Source organism: Sebastes fasciatus, chromosome 2 (assembly GCF_043250625.1).
Source record: "Sebastes fasciatus isolate fSebFas1 chromosome 2, fSebFas1.pri, whole genome shotgun sequence".
Classification (NCBI taxonomy): Eukaryota; Metazoa; Chordata; class Actinopteri; order Perciformes; family Sebastidae; genus Sebastes; species Sebastes fasciatus.
In genome coordinates this window covers 4,845,991-4,859,697 of record NC_133796.1, presented here as the reverse complement: position 1 = coordinate 4,859,697, position 13,707 = coordinate 4,845,991, and the positions used below count along the sequence as shown (strand labels likewise).

Here is a 13,707-nt window from a genome sequence, read left to right as displayed (position 1 = left end):
CAGTTTAGTCAACATAAAGGCACCAGGAGAAGGAAACATCACCATGAGGCGCAGAGGATCGAGGATTAATGTGAAGAGGAAACGAGCATCATCGGAGATAAAACACGAAGGAAGGCGCTGCTTGTTAACTACATGCGGCAGACTCACAGCCAGGTGAGTTCAGCCTCACAGCCAGGTGAGTTCAGCCTCACAGCCAGGTGAGTTCAGCCTCACAGCCAGGTGAGTTCAGCCTCACCTATGTGGATGTGCGCATTAAGCTGGATATTAATGGAGGAATGCTGTTTGCATATATTGCTGTTAGTCTCTTTGAAAGTGGCGCAGCTCTGCTGAATGTGAGAATGTGATGCTCGTTGTTGGATGAATTTACTGTCGGTGTTTCAAATGCACAAACAATGTGTTGTGAGGAAAATAGAAAAAGAAAGACATTAAAGGAGGAAAATGAGTCAAATAAATGCTGGTCTTGCAAGTTTTGAAATGGAGTGTAGAAAAGGCCTTGGTGAACAAGGCAAAAGTGAGCATGGCTCACATCCCCCTGCTCACTGCTTGACCCCTAAAGTAGGGCCAAAGATTTTGCCCTTTTGGAACTAATGAAATTAAAGTGGCAGTAGGCAGTATATATTTTTGGCATCATTGGGCAAAAATTCCATAATAACCTTTCAGCATATTGTAATTCAAGTGTTCTGAGAAAACTAGACTTCTGCTCCTCCTCATGGCTCTGTTTTCAGGGTTTAGAAAATCTAACCCGTGATGGGAGACTTTGACCAATCACAGGTCATTTCAGAGAGAGAGTGTTCCTATTGGCTGTGCATTGGCAGCGGCGTCACAAACTTTCTAATTTTACAGCTAAACCGTGCACTACAAGATGATTCTGAAAACATCTGAGGAGAGAAATAGTCATTAACGTAACATAATATTGATTCATATTTGATCAGCGCTGCCTAGTTTGACCGTTTGGTCGGAGTTCGTGAGTGATTGACAGCCGGCTCTCATAGACGGCAGCTGGACAGCAGACCTCAGATCAGCTCTTGCCGTTTTCCTCCGGTATGTGAAATCTTGCAGATGCTGTTAGGAGCACCGGAGGACACAGAGGAACATGATTCTTTTCAGGTTACCTGTTTCATGAACTACTGTCACGATATAGCGACCGTTTTATAAAAATAACTTTTTTAAAATCACGTTTGCTCCAATCTCGCCTACTTCAGCTTTATTGGGCATTAACTAATGGGCACTCTGGACTTCTAACCCCCAAAAGGCACAACTACACCACGATGTCAACCATCATACCGAATTAGAAGTTCCTAAGTTAAATAGTTTCCGAGTTCTGCTCCAGAAACACGTGGAGCGCTATATACTCCCGACTACGTTGTTGTGGGGGTATAATAAAACTGTCACAGCCCGGCTCTATAGAACTAAAACTATGTGTGTATGGCAGGAATGTGTAGAGTCCGTAGTGTAGGGAGTGGATGTGTGAAAATGTGCTGCCTGGATGTTGTGCTGTAAAAACAAGGGAAAGGAACCAAAAACCAAGGAACAGAGGTATGATGTGCAAGGAGATCTGCCAGCCACAGACTGCTGCATGCTCTCTGGCTTTTTAAGCATGGAGCACACCGGCACAGGTGTGTCCCATGCTGCCGATTAGCCTCATCAGGTCTGCAGCCCTGAATAGAGAAAGACAACACAGCATAAGAACGAGGTCCGAGTCCGAGTACCGGAATCCCAGCAAGGACCTACAACTACTAACTACACCCATTTACCCATAAATGTAACAATTTTAACAAACTTTAATGTTAAAAAAAAATACATTATCTTGTCATTTAAACAAAATGTGCTCTAATTAGAAACAGTTACCTCTCTCCTCGGTCTCTCCAACTCCACAACCCCCGGTATCTGGAGAGGCAAATTTAAGAGCTTTAAGGGAGAGCCAGAGCAGAGAGTGGAAGACCAGTATAGAAGCAGAACAGCTAAAACATTAAGAATATGGGACCAAAAAGCATGCCCTTCACATTGAGCTGGTGAAAACAGTGGGGTTTTAACTTGTGGAGCAACGTCTGACTTTCGGTTACAGCGATGTATTTTCTCATGATGAGGCTTACTTTACTAAGTAGTCCGTGCGCTGCTCACGGTCCGCATAACGGGATCTGAGGACATCACAGGACACGACTGAAAACATTCAGGCTTTCCCTGAGACAATTTCTCCTTTTCAACTTGCTGCTGAAGCTTACCGTGCTCCAACTGTAACAACACCAGGACTTAAACCAGCAACACCAGGAGCAGACAACTCCGCTTCTGCGGTACCGACGCACCAGAGACGAGTTACACTGATTACACCAAACTTCATTCATACCTTACCAACTCTGCCTGCTAAGGTCCTGAGAGAAATGTGGGAAAAAAAGCACTACTCACATTTACCTGGAACACGACAAAGGCTGAAAAAGAAGAATTGGACGAGCCCCCATTTGTCACAGCCTGGCTCTAGAACTGTGACAAAAACGGGAGACACGGGTATACTGAACAAATAAAGTGATTTATTAACCAAAAAGTACCTAAAAATATGGCAAAAGAGTGTACAGGAGGAATTTGTTGAGTCAGTAGTGTAGGGAGTGGATGTTGTGCTGTAAAAACAAAGGTATGGTGCACAAGGAGATCTGCCAGCCACAGACTGCTGCATGCTCTGGCTTTTAAGCAGGTCACACACCGGGCCCAGGTGTGTCCCATGCTGCTGATTAGCCTCATCAAGTCTGCAGCCCTGCAGAGAGAAAGCAAACACAGCAGAGGATCCAAACACAGAGGGGCCGTCACTAAATCGAAAAGCTTCAGCAGGAAAATCATTGTGAATAAAATTAAAGGACTCATATCAGAAATAAAAACACTTATGAGAGGAAAAGAAAATTCCTCTCTTGTGCAAACCCATATGGAGAGTTTAATTCAACTTTCTGAAAATGCCAACGTGTCACATAATATGTTGATTCCTTTACTCCCAGAGGATGTACAAGATAAACAAAATGAATGGTTTGCTGGCATCGTGAAATACGATGACAAAGGGATGTTAAACAATGGCTGAATGAATCTGAGGAGTTGTTCACAAAAGACAGCCACGGTCAGTCTGATTTGGCCGCAACAATGCAAACCTCAAGTACCAATGCGTGCTATGTCCATAATCATATATATATATAGGGTGCGTCCCAAAGCTCTTAATTTTCGTTTCCTCGCTCCTCGATCCTCGCTTGAACCGGAAGTTGTTCTGGTGCGCCATCTTGAAGACCGTCCCAAAGCTCTTATTTGTGCATCGAGGAGCGAGGATCGAGGAGGCTTGCCGGAGGAGCTATGAGCGAGGATACACCAGTGTATCCTCCACGGAAGTCTTTTACCGACCGACACGCCCCCTTATTGGATATCAGTCACTGATTGGACGCTGCTGCCGATCAGACTGATCTGATAACTTTACCTCTCAACATCACTGGAGTTTCATACCGGAGTGAAAACAGATCCCAGATTAAACGTTTTATAGTTTAGTTGTCTTCTGATTCACCATCTAGTTATAATCTGTGTTAACTGAAGCTCTGAGCAGCAGCAGAAGGACCTGCAGTAGCTCTGCTTCACACACCGTCAGTGAAGCAGCCTGACAGTCAGAGGGGTTTATAAAACCTGACAAACTGACTTAAAATAACTTTATTTATTTATTAGAATGATTTTTCTTTTCATGATCTGTTATTTCCCCCGTTAACTTTTATTAATGAAACTATTAAAGTCAGAGAGAGAAGGAGAGTCTGTCTGTCAGCAACAAACACCTTTTACATCATTTATCCTCATTTCCATTCAGTCACATGAGGCTGATTCCTGAACGTCGGGCTTGATATGAGTTACATCATTTACATTTTCCCTTTAGCCTAATAAATAATGTCCAGTGTTCAAAAAACACCATAGTCATATTCTGGGTTATGAAATAATGAGCTCACAATCAGAATATCAATAACTACAGACGCTAATAATGAATAAATAATATAAAGATATTGATCCAGTAGAGATGGTTCCTGGTCCTCTAAGCATGACTCAGTCCACAGTAAAAATACAGACTGCAGCTTGCACTTGTCTTTATTAGTATTAGTACAGTTCAGACACAAACAGCTGTTAAAGCTGACTGACAGCTGATCCAGATGTGATCAGCTGCTGCTGTCATCAGAAACGGACGTCGCTTCACGTGACGCTTCAGAGGAAACGACCGTCTCATGTCTCTTAAATCGTATTTCCTCGTTTCCTCTCTCCTCGCATGGTTTCCTTGCGTCTCTCCATACTTCCCTGGTGGGAGGGACTAAGACGCAAGGAAAAGACTTAAGTGAGGGAAACAGGGATGCAATTAAGAGCTTTGGGATGCACCCATAGACGCCGCATTGGACCAAGGAAGTACAGGGTTGCGTTCGAATAGTCCTTTTTGCTTAGGAAGGTTCCTAACTGAGTGAAATGACCTGGAAGTACCTCAGTAGCAGCCATGATAAGAGCCGTTCGAATTCACCAAAAGTTAAGAAAAGGAGCTTCAATGCTTCCTTTATTATCTCGTTTAGCATAGGATACACTGGACCATCCTTTACGAAAGGAAACGAGAGAATAACATCCCACAATTCCTTGCGGCCGCAGCATTTAAAGCTATGCACCATTCGGCCGTTCATAATAACAAACTATATGCTTATCTTGCATATTATTTTCATACCCTCATACACTAATTGGGATTCATGTTTAATATGAGTGGACAGTGACAACCATTTTGTTTCACTTTATTTTTAATTAATTATTTATTTTGAACATGTAACAAATACCTCAGTAAAAAACAAAACAAGAATAACTAATAAAATGAACAGTAAACAACCAATTAACAAATAATTTACATAAATAAATATTACGAATATTTCGAAAAGAAGTTGGAAGAAGTACAGCCTACACTTACAGTATATGGTCCTACCCCTTCTCCATAACTCCAACAGTTAACTTAATATTTATCATATATTCATGTTTATTTCAATTCCAACCGTGGTAATGAAGTGATATTCTTCCACGTTAGGTCAGATGATCTTTATTATCTGTTGATAGTGTTCCAGCAGCAGGAGGAGGAGCTGTGGTATCTCTCTTTCACACACCGCAGGTGAAGGAGTCTGTCACTGATGGACCTATTTAAGAACACACCGGGGGAGCAGCACCTTTGTAGTCCATCTTCAGAATATTGTAGTTTCACCACAGCAAACTGACGTCACTAACATCCGTCGCCGTCGCGTCATAATGACGGAGCCTAGTGAAAGAGCAGTCGGATTCTCCTAACACCGCTGTTGTCTTTTCCTAACTCCTTCTGAATTCTCCTTCTCATCTTTCCTTGACCTCGTGACGTTTTCCACTGAGGTCAAGGAAAAGTGATTAGGAAAAGACCTTAGGACGTAATTATTTGACTATTCGAACGCAACCTAGCTATGTTCTGTTTCAGAGAGTCTGATGCACAAACTTGGCCTCACAGGAAAGAAACCCCATATTCTCCTATGGACCACGGGGCCAGGAGAGAGTTGTGAGTAGCCATATTGTGTCAGGACTGGAGGTGGCTGGCTTAAAACTGCTGCGAACTGCCTAAAACTTACACACTGTTCACAGGGGGAACAGTCCAAACAAGGTGTTGATGGACACCTCTGGACAAAAAAAAAAAAAGTGGAAACGCTTCACGGTTATGCGTGTCATCCTTTCGCAGGGGCCATGCTAATCTTCTCTGTATCGATTCCAATTTGTCGTATGTGCTGCCGGAGCGAGCACACTGACCCTCAGGTTCTGCCTACCCTTTGAACCCCTTGTGGTCCAAATAACTCCTTTACAGTGGTTCAGGCTGGCGGTCCGTGATGCCTAGTAGCCTCGTAACCAAACTCTTAAATGTCAAAAGGGCAAGAGGTGAGGTTTTCCCCTTGTAGACATCAATGTCTTTGCAATTTGTATAAACTTGCAGCTAATAAGGATAAGCCCAAAACTGCCCTGACACAGGGAGGTGGGCGGTGCCCAAGTTGCCTTTTCTGGCCGGGTGCTCCTGTGTATCTGCTGCGGAGCAGAAGGTCAAGGGTTTGATCCCCGCCTAATAATGTCCAACCCCTATCGAGGAGTACGGTTCCAGACTTTATTCTTCTCTGAAGTTGCCGAAGGTGTGAGGCACCGGGCGGGTGTGGGGATACTCACAAATCCCCGGTTGAGTGCCGCTACGTTGGAGTTTACTCTTCTACCTCTTCTCCATCCTCACTGCAGGCAGGGATCGAACCCTTAGCCTTCTGCTCCTCAGCAGATACACAGGAGCATCCGGCCAGAAAAGGCAACTTGGGCACCGCCCACCTCCCTGTGTCAGAACGGTTTTGGGCTTATCCTTATTAGCTGCAAGTTTATGAAAATTGCAGAGATATTGATGTCTACAAGGGAAAAACCTCACCCCTTGCCCTTTTGACATTTAAGAGTTTGGTTACGAGGCTACTAGGCATCACAAACCGCCAGCCTGAACCGCTATAAAGGAGTTTTTCGGACAACAACAGGTTCAAAGGGTAGGCAGAACCTGAGGGTCAGTGTGCTCGCTCCGGCAGCACATATGACAAATTGGAATCGATACAGAGAAGATTAGCATGGCCCCTGCGAAAGGATGACACGCATAACCGTGAAGCGTTTCCACTTTTTTTTTTTTTGTCCAGAGGTGTCCATCAACACCTTGTTTGGAATGTTCCCCCTGTGAACAGTGTGTAAGTTTTAGGCAGCTGCAGCAGTTTTAAGCCAGCCACCTTCAGTCCTGAAACAGTACGGCTACTCCAGCTCTCTCCTGGCCTCGTGGTCCGTAGGAGAATATGGGCCTTCTTTCCTGTGGAGCCAGGCCCAGACGGAGGGACCGTCAGCGAGCGCCTGGTGGACACCCCGAAGAAGCAATGAGGCACCCCACTCCTCTCCATCCTGTGGGCTCACCACCTGCGGGAGGAACCGCTGGGGTTGGGTGCGCTGTCACACAGGTGGCAGTGAAGGCCAGGGACCTCGACAGACCAGTCCCGGGCGGCAGAGGCTGGCTCTGGGGACGTGGAAAGTCACCTCTCTGTGGGGGAAGGAGCCGGAGCTTGTGCAGGAGGTGGAGCGCTATCAGTTAGATCTGGTGGGGCTGACCTCTACGCACAGCCTCGGGTCTGGAACCGTACTCCTCGATAGGGGTTGGACTTTATTCTTCTCTGGAGCTGCCCAAGGTGTGAGGTGCTGGGCGGGTGTGGGGATACTCACAAATCCCCGGTTGAGTGCCGCTACGTTGGAGTTTACTCTTCTACCTCTTCTCCATCCTCGCTGCAGGCGGGGATCGAACCTTTGACCTTCTGATCCGCAGCAGATACACAGGAGCCTCTGGCCTGAAAAGGCAACTTGGGCACCGCCCACCTCCCTGTGTCAGGGCAGTTTTGGGCTTATCCTTATTAGCTGCAAGTTTATACAAATTGCAAAGACATTGATGTCTACAAGAGAAAAACCTCACCCCTTGCCCTTTTGACATTTAAGAGTTTGGTTACGAGGTTACTAGGCGTTACGGACTGCCAACCTGAACCGCTATAAAGGAGTTATTTGGACCACAGCGGGTTCAAAGGGTAGGCAGGACCTGAGGGTCAGTGTGCTCGCTCAGGCAGCACATACGACAAATTGGAATCGATACAGAGAAGATTAGCATGGCCCCTGCGCAAGGATGACACGCATAACCGTGAAGCGTTTCCACTTTTTTTTTTTTTTGTCCAGAGGTGTCCATCAACACCTTGTTTGGAATGTTCCCCCTGTGAACAGTGTGTAAGTTTTAGGCAGCTGCAGCAGTTTTAAGCCAGCCACCTCCAGTCCTGACACAATACGGCTACTCCAACTCTCTCCTGGCCTCGTGGTCCGTAGGAGAATATGGGCCTTCTTTCCTGTGGAGCCAGGCCCAGACGGAGGGCCCGTCAGCGAGCGCCTGGTGGACACCCCGAAGAAGCAATGAGGCACCCCACTCCTCTCCATCCTGTGGGCTCACCACCTGCGGGAGGAACCGCTGGGGTCGGGTGCGCTGTCACACGGGTGGAAGTGAAGGCCAGGGACCTCGACGGACCAGACCCGGGCGGCAGAGGCTGGCTCTGGGGATGTGGAACGTCACCTCTCTGTGGGGGAAGGAGCAGAAGCTTGTGCGGGAAGTGGAGCGCTATCTGTTTGGTCTGGTTGGGCTCACCTCTACGCACAGCCTCGGTTCTTTTACCGTACTCCTCGATAGGGGTTGGACTTTATTCTTCTCTGGAGTTGCCCAAGGTGTGAGGCGCCGGGCGGGTGTGGGGATACTCACAAATCCCCGGTTGAGTGCCGCTACGTTGGAGTTTACTCTTCTACCTCTTCTCCATCCTTGCCGCAGGCGGGGATCGAACCCTTGACCTTCTGCTCCGCAGCAGATACACAGGAGCACCCGGCCAGAAAAGGCAACTTGGGAACCGCCCACCTCCCTGTGTCAGGGCAGTTTTGGGCTTATCCTTATTAGCTGCAAGTTTATACAAATTGCAAAGACATTGATGTCTACAAGGGGAAAACCTCACCCCTTACCCTTTTGACATTTAAGAGTTCGGTTAACAGGCTACTAGGCATCACGGACTGCCAGCCTGAACCGCTGTAAAGGAGTTATTTGGACCACAAGGGGTTCAAAGGGTAGGCAGAACCTGAGGGTCAGTGTGCTCGCTCCGGCAGCACATACGACAAATTGGAATCGATACAGAGAAGATTAGCATGGCCCCTGCGAAAGGATGACACGCATAACCGTGAAGCGTTTCCACTTTTTTTTTTTTTGTCCAGAGGTGTCCATCAACACCTTGTTTGGACTGTTCCCCCTGTGAACAGTGTGTAAGTTTTAGGCAGTTCGCAGCAGTTTTAAGCCAGCCACCTCCAGTCCTGACATGATACAGCTACTTACAACTCTCTCTTGGCCCCGTGGTCTGTAGGAGAATATGGGCCTTCTTTCCTGTGAGGCCAAGCTTTTGCATCAGACTCTTTGAACAGAACATAGCCGTACTTCCTTGTTCCAATGCGGCGTCTATATATATATATGATTATGGACATAGCACGCATATCGGAGACGTGTCGGTGTTTTTGTTCCACTGCTTTGCACGGAGCTGACACCCGACCGCCAAATATGTAGGATATTACTGCTGACATTCATGTACATCACAACGGCTGCTGTATTAGCCGTGTGTTTACTATGTGTTCATTTGCATATCGAGCGGGAAAGTGAGATCGGATCACAAGTGGTCACTGAAGACGCATTCTAATGCCAGGTGTGAACAGACGTACTTAAAGCTGTCCACTTGTGATCCGATCACTGAGGACGCATGTTACAGTTTTTCTCAATTGTTTACACACAAATACTGGTACTTGACACACAATGACCACAACATGTAACTCATGCACCAACCCCCTGAACCAATTCTGCTAAACTACAAGCACAATTCCTGCTTTACACTCAAATTGCAGTTCTAAAACACACTTTTTTCAAAACACTACACACAATTCTCTGCATTTAGCCCAATTTTCATGAAGAAAATCTCGTTTTCACAAGGAACACACTGTCTTTCAAAATTCTAAAGTCAATTGCCCTACTATGCACACTGACTCATCACATGGGCAAACACCTGTCACACAGTGTTACAATTAGCAATCAGAGCTTTAGCATAAAAGGGCAACAGGTGAGCTCTTCTGTTTTGGAGCAATGGATGCCAACATTGGAAACAGAGGCAGAGCCAGAGCCAGAGCCAGAGGAGTGAGAGTAAGAGGAGGAGGACGGGGAGGACGAGGACGAGGACGAGGAAGGCCAAGGACCGTAATCTCTGATGAGATCCGAGCCACTTTGGTTGACCATGTGGTCAACCATGGTCTAACAATGAGGGAGGCTGGGCAAAGAGTACAGCCAAATTTGAGCAGGTACACTGTAGCATCCATCATCCGGACTTTCCGAAATGAGAATAGGTAAGACATCTACTCTCACTAGAAAATTGCAGTACTGCATATCAATACAGTACTCAATGAGTACAGTAGTACAATATTGCCTGTGGACTGTTCTGTAGGACTGTAAAAATAAAGTATGTTTCAAGTATTTGGGAAATGTATTCCTACACAGTATTTACAGTATTTTACTATTTGTATTGCAGAACTGAAAGATTACCAACACAAGGTGGTCGGGAACGTCTTCTGTCTCCTGAACAGGAAACTGAAATCATGAACATGGTCCTAGAAAATAACGCCATAACATTACGGCAAATACAAAGAAAAATAATAGAAAACAATGAGATATTTCAAAATGTTGATAGGGTAAGCTTATCAACACTGGACCGTGTCTTGCGCAGAAATAATCTGAGGATGAAGCAGGTCAACAGGGTGCCATTTGAACGCAATTCAGAAAGAGTCAAAGAATTGCGATATAACTATGTGCAAGTAAGTCCTATACAATCCCACAATTGATGCATACTCTCAACACTGCATAAATTATACATATTTCAGTATTGTAATCATAATGATTGTGCTTCACAATAGTGACCACTCCATGTCTGTTTCAGAGAGTCCTTGAGCTAGAGGTGGCTGTAGTGGAGCACCAGTTCATCTTCATTGATGAGGTTGGATTCAACCTCACAAAAAGACGAACGAGGGGAAGGAATATCATCGGCCAGCGTGCCATTGTTGAAGTCCCTGGCCAGCGCGGAGGGAACATCACAATGTGTGCAGCGATTACCCACCATGGCGTCATCCATCACCATTCTACCCTTGGCCCCTACAACACTGCCCATCTGATCAGATTCTTGGACACCCTACACAACACACTCATTCCGCCAGATCAGATAGACGGCCCAGAGCAGCTCAGGTACGTTGTCATTTGGGACAACGTAAGTTTCCACCGGGCTGCTCTGGTTCGTAACTGGTTCACTGCCCACCCACGCTTTTTAGTTGTTTATCTCCCTCCATATTCTCCATTCCTCAATCCTATTGAGGAATTCTTTTCTGCCTGGAGATGGAAAGTGTATGACCGAAATCCACAAACGCGTATACCCCTTCTCCAAGCTATGGAAGACGCATGTGGAGATATAGCAGTTGATGCTTTTCATGGCTGGATTCAACATGCTAAGCGATATTTCCCCCGCTGCTTGGCCAGGGAAAACATTGCTTGTGATGTGGATGAGGTGCTGTGGCCAGACCGAAACAGAAGAGAGGATGCAGCATAGTTTTTTTTCCTGTAACTGTATACAGTAAATTCTTCTGTTGTTTTGTATGTAGACCACTGTATGTGCAACTTTGTGTTGGTTGGGATGTACACTGTGTACATTGTTTTTGTGGGGAAAATAAAATATATTTGTTACCGTGTATTTGTGTGTTCTGAGTATAAAAACAATATTCTAAAATATTTTACAACACACTTATATATGTAAGTACTGTCTGTAGTAAGTGTAACACTGAACAAAAAAAAGGCATAAGTCATTATGATGAATGGAGAAGAAGTGTTTTCCATTCATCATAGTGTTTTACATTGAGCACATCAGTGTTCAACTGGTTCTTATAAATGTGTATTCATATGATGGTTTGTGTGTGTCATTTGAAAACAAAATACCATTTTGAGAAGAAATTACATTGTTTTGAATGTAAAGTTTAATTTTGCAGGAGAATTGAGGGGTTTTGCCCATTGTGTGTGTGTTTTTTTGATTTGTGTGTAGAGTTCTGAGAGTATGAGGCATGCTTTCAGAAAATGTGTGTAAACAATCGAGAAAAACTGTAATACCAGGTCTGAACAGGGGCCATAGTAACGTGTAGATCACGTGTTCATTTACAGTTTATGTATTCCCCGGATAGGACCTTTCCTCCCGGTGTGGCGGATGGTTGAATGATTTTGTGTTTGTTGTATTGTTGCAACAGGCACAGTTACCACAGCGATACATGCCAGTTGTCGTCAGCCATGTGGTCTTTTTTTGGAGTTATATTGTTGTACATGATGCTGTTTTTAATTGTGGGTGCTCCTGAACGAGAAAAAAGGGGCGGGGATTTACAGCAATCCTTCAAAGATGGTTCTGCCTGAAGCACATGCCAGTGTCTCTTTAATTTGTAGAGCGCAATGATTGTATTCCGTAGAGAAACAGGCTCGGTTTGAATTTTTTGTCATGCAAATTGACCCCCGGGACAAATAACATGTTCTGAATTGAAATGTGTGGCAGTCGCCCATTCTCTGCTGTTTTTTTTTTTGGATGAATTACTGAGTGATTGGAGGGTTATTCAGTTCACCTGTTGGCTCTTAAATGATAGTTGAGAGCAGCTTGGTGCATTCCCCCTCTCGGCCAATCAGGGTGTGACGACGCCCTTTCTGTAGGGCTTAAGACAGGTGGGGAAGCTGCAAACCCATCAGTGTCATTCTGATCCGTCCTTGAATAACTACAACATATATTATCAGCCAAGCCAGAAACTCTGGTCTGTTTTAGGCCCTTTTTGAGATTCCTGTGCTCTTTTGTGTTTTGCTGATTGAGAAAGTGTTGGCCAGCCTAGTTGGGGAAACACAAAATAAACACCCTTTAATTAAGTTACCTGCATTAGGACGATTAGGTACTGTTCGTGCGAGCAGCTTGCTTAGCCTCACGATAGCCCCGTGATAAGCTAGCGCCTGCAGGCTTTATTTAGTTATTCTGTTCCTTTGTTGATTTTCACTGAAACCCCTTTATACCCATTTCTTTTGGTCTATTTCATTTGGAGAAACTTTAAAGGACGGTAAAAGGGAAAATAAAAAAAACAACATATCAGTTTCCTTATTTGTTTATTATCGAAGAGGCATTTGTTCATTATTATTATTAAGGAGGCATTTTTGTGTATTTCTATGTGGGTGGGAACTGGTTCTCGTTCTTCAGCCTGGTCAGCTGAAGGGGAATCAGTACTGCCACAATTGGATGATGTGTTTTATTGACTAGTGTTGCAGTTAAATGTCGAAAGTTATGTAATGAATTATAAATAATCAGAAATAATAAAGCTTCAGAATAAATTGCAGACTTTTTCATTTTATTCAAATAACAAAAATAAAATAACAAAGAACATAAAGTACAGTGAAAACAAACAGTTACAGTTTACATCCACGTCTGTCCAAGATGTCATCACTTCATAATTTTATCCTGTTAAGACGTTTGTGTGAAATTGTCACAATTAGCATATGACTTCTTGAGTTATGGACAAAAACATGTTTCTTGAGGTCACAGTGTCCTTTGACCACACAAATCTAATCAGTTCATCCTTGAGTCCGAGTGGACGTTTGTACCAGATTTGAAGAAATCACAAGAATGAAAGCATAATCCTAACATAATGCCTCCAAAATATATATATATATATATATATATATATATATATATATATATATATATATATCGGATCTAACAGGAAGCAGGGGCCGTCACAACTTTTTCTGTGACTTCCTGTAAATTCAGTGAAGGCTACTCGAAACGGCTGGAAACTGTCTGACTTGACCGCAGCCTTTTTTCACCGAACCCTGCTGCTGCCGCCGTCTGATCTCGTCCACTTTCCATGCGAGGCGCAGTTCATCTCCAACGAGCCTATTGTTTTGAGGTCCAGGAAGAGGAGGCTGGCCAGCAGGGGCGATGAAGGCACCTGGAGGGGAGAGGCTGGACGGCAATAGCTATCCCTCCCCCACTCTTTTCTGGCGCCGAG

General features: G+C 44.9%; 1 long non-coding RNA gene and 4 other non-coding genes across 5 annotated transcripts in view; 3 read left to right on the top strand and 2 right to left on the bottom strand.

Annotated features, from left to right (window-relative positions):
* LOC141783034 (uncharacterized) overlaps positions 1 to 13,707 on the bottom strand; it is a 589,922-nt gene that overhangs the window by 395,258 nt on the left and 180,957 nt on the right. The window lies entirely within an intron of this gene.
* Positions 5,678 to 5,784, bottom strand: LOC141762228 (U6 spliceosomal RNA). Its single transcript, XR_012592757.1, has one exon. It is a non-coding gene; the product is annotated as a U6 spliceosomal RNA (small nuclear RNA).
* Positions 6,572 to 6,678, top strand: LOC141762222 (U6 spliceosomal RNA). The gene has a single exon (XR_012592753.1). It is a non-coding gene; the product is annotated as a U6 spliceosomal RNA (small nuclear RNA).
* On the top strand, positions 7,637 to 7,743 carry LOC141762216 (U6 spliceosomal RNA). Its single transcript, XR_012592751.1, has one exon. It is a non-coding gene; the product is annotated as a U6 spliceosomal RNA (small nuclear RNA).
* LOC141762224 (U6 spliceosomal RNA) lies at positions 8,703 to 8,809 on the top strand. The gene has a single exon (XR_012592755.1). It is a non-coding gene; the product is annotated as a U6 spliceosomal RNA (small nuclear RNA).